Here is a 3,770-nt window from a genome sequence, read left to right on the forward strand (position 1 = left end):
AAAACCTGCTTCCCCGGTCTGCCGCCGCTGCTGATGCCTCTTCCCAGCTGGTTCCCATGGTGATGTGGGCTACACGGTTTTCTGACATTTGGCCACAAGTTATTTTGTTCTGCTCTTCTCTCATGAATCGCCCACTTGTCTCTTCGAGTCCTGGCAAGCATGTGGAGCTGTTAAATACAAGCCGAAGCACAGAGAAGACCGTAATATACCCAAACGCCAACCTGTCACACACACCCATGATCCACGGGCACCCGCGTGACCTTTGGCCATCAGAAAGGTCACTAGGTATTATAGCGCTTTACCTGAGATGAGATAGATACACTGGGGTCAGCCAGAGAGTTCGCGGAGCTTAAGGAGTAATCTACACGAAACAAAAAGCCCTTATTTTACCTGCCAGAATAAATAGGGTACAAGACATGCGCTTGACATTGTTCCATTTCCTCTACTTTAGAGAGATTTTTCCAAAGGTTCCTAATCAAAACAATACTTGAGACCTCAAATGGACGATGTCTCTTGGACAGAACATTTGATCTAGTTGCTTATTGGAATAGATGTAGGCTAACAAACTCCTCGGAAATCACTGCCTACAATCTCAGAATCTAAAAGCAATAAAACTTAACATAATGGAGTAAAATGAGCACAGGAGTCTCCTATGTGCTAGGACAAAAAAGCTATTTATTAAATGAAAATTGAGAGTTCGTGGTAAACTTGCCGTAAATTGTACTTTGTTGCCAAACAAAGTTTTTAATACACATTTGAGTGATTTTGAGAACAAAGAGTTCAGTTTACCCAAACTTTAAAATAAAAAATAACTAATTCTCTCCACAAATGTCACGTCAAAAATATTCAACCCCCAAAGTCAATCATTTGTGGAGCATCCCTTATCCTTCATAACAGCAAATAAATGTTTCAGGTAAGTGTTCTCAGGCTTCGGACACTTTACACATTTCTCATGAGCAAAATCTTCCAGCTCATTGACATTCTTTGGTTTCTGTGCTGCCACTGCTTCCTTGTAATCCCAACAAAGGTTTGCAATGAGATTTTAATGATGGACTGAAAGGGCCATTTAAGGACATTCCACGATCTATCCCTGAACCAGATTTTGGACAACTTGGAAGTATCCTTGGTGTTATTGTCTTGCTTCAATTTACACACTGAAGGCATCACATTTTTCATGCCAAAATGGCCTGATACCTGAAAGAATCATGGGGTCAGTCACATAGTCAGGATAGCCGTTTCCTGCAGCCCCATAACAGGACTGACGCACCTCCATGCTTGACTGTGGGGATGGTGTCGTTCTTGTCATCACCTTGTCATCTTACTCCAGACGTACTGCTGACCCATGGGTCTAAAACTCATTTTCAGTTTAGTGTCATACGTCTATAAAACCTTCTTCCAGGACTCCACAGGTCTTTCCTAATTACATCTTGAATATTCAGTCAACTGGTGTCAACATTTCCCTTGGTGAAATTTTGCTTTCTTCCACACCCCAAGAAGGTTGCTGTTGTACCAGATTTAAAAAATGTATGAATGGTGCTGCCAACTTTGTCTATTGGAAATTGAAGTGCCTTGGAAATGTACTTTTAGCCATGACCTTTCTTGTGTAATGAATTAATTTCCCCCATTAGCATTTGAGACAGCTTAATTTTAATTGCATAATTTCGATTGCAACTGTAAATACTACACACAATTCTTGGTGGCTTAAATTAGAAATTCTCAAGTAGAGTTTACTTTGCAATGCCCAGTTTCAAGTACATTTTACTCACTTTTTGTTTGTACATTTTACTCAAGCAGTGTAACACTGAATTAAGCCATGCTTTTAAAAGTGTACTAGATTTAAATACGTAATCATGTAGCACATGACACACGGAAGCCTTCCACAGGGAAGCTTAAGGGATGATTTGTACATTTGTCTATTAAACATCATCTTGCTTTCATGGCGATAGAAACAAGATCCAGAGCATGCAGACCTCAACACTTGGTGCATAAAACAGGATGACAGTAACAATCAACAGATAATTTGTTTTGATGATGAAAATGTCATTTTGAGTAAAAAAAAAAAAAAAATAAAAAAAAAAAAGAAAACTTCTCTAAACAAGAAGTTACTAAATGTAACAACAAAATCAACAATGCAATTGGTGTAAATCAATTTGCAAACAGTGAAACTGTGCAAGCTCCAGCTTCGAAAAGTTAATTACAATTTACCTGTGAAATGTACTCAGATTAGCAAATAAATATGACAAGGTTTTCTCTTGTAGGATTCATCCATGATGACCTAAAGATAACAATCATAAATAATAATTTACTATACATTTTTACTTGTTTGAATTGAGTACAAATGTAGAATTTACTTAATATTTTCAAGTTCACACCTAAACTAACTTATTCAAAGTAGAAAGTACTTAATTTTTTCTGCCACATTTACTTCACCACTTAATTTTTTTTTCCTGTGGGTTCGTAACTCATACCATTTGTGCTACTGACATGAATGATACCTAAAGTGGTATTACTTTTCTAAGCAATATGCGTTGTCTCAGAATTACTGAAGTAAAATTCCCATTCATTTTTTCCATAGACAAATTTATATTTAGCAATAACTTATAGACCTACCGTGATGGATCCTTTTTACAGACCTGTTATGATGCCTTTCCGCCTTTCAGCCGTAAATGCAGCAAACGTTTTTATATTTCCAATTTTAAAAATATTTAGTGTACATTTATAAACATTGTACCTTGTATTATATTACCCTGGAATACGTTTTTAAAAATCAGTTACCATAGCGACGATGAGGCTTCTAACAGAGCTGCTGAGGGAGTGACAGAAAATTTGGCCTGCTTCTCTCTTCTTACTGCTGTTATCCAGCGCTCTATATTTTTATCTTATTTTGCAAAGCTGTGAAAGCGTAACCGTTGATTTTTTCTTTTGCTGTTGGAGCAAACGGGTAAGCAAACATTTAATTAGCTGTGGTCCCCATTCACGTTTATTAGCTGAAAAGGGTCCATAGATGGTATATGCCTTTGTTGAAGCCAACAGTCCACAATATTTCAACTTCGTTGTTTAAAAAGGATGTTTAATAAGAGTGCAAACGACTCTACCTAGAGTCTTTATGATTATGTTAACACTATTTAAACCTTCAAATGCCACACCAGTTCCAAATACCACATGGGAAAAACAGCAGCTAACTGAATCAGATAATTTTGCTGCTAAACATACAGTAACAATCTGGAAAAGTTCAGACCGGCAAGAAACTTTAAGAAAAACAATCAAATAAAATCTTTCGCCTGGACAACTGCAACTGCCTCCACACAGTATATATTAAATTGCACCTCGGGGAATAATACAATTCGGTTGTACTGTAACCTTTAGACATGACCTCTGCTCTGAACACTGGTGCATCTGTGATTTGTATCTTCCAAAACAATTATACCTTCAGCACACTCTCCATGTTTGCAGGAATACTAATAAAAAATAAAAAACATTTTACACTTTGCAATAAGGTTCCATTTGTTAACATTAGTTAACAAGAACTAACACTGAACATACTTTTACAGCTTCAATTAATCTTGGTTTATGTTAACATCTACATATGCAACAAAGTTATATACAGTAAGATTAGTTAATGCATTATGAACTAATATGAACCAACAATGAACAACAGTATGTTTGTACATGAACATTAACCAAGATTAATCAAAGCCGTGAAAAAAATTCACTAATAGTTCATCATACCAAATACATTAGTTACCAAAAATGTTAGAAGAAAATATAAA

This window comes from Myxocyprinus asiaticus, chromosome 6 (assembly GCF_019703515.2).
Source record: "Myxocyprinus asiaticus isolate MX2 ecotype Aquarium Trade chromosome 6, UBuf_Myxa_2, whole genome shotgun sequence".
NCBI classification, from domain to species: domain Eukaryota; kingdom Metazoa; phylum Chordata; class Actinopteri; order Cypriniformes; family Catostomidae; genus Myxocyprinus; species Myxocyprinus asiaticus.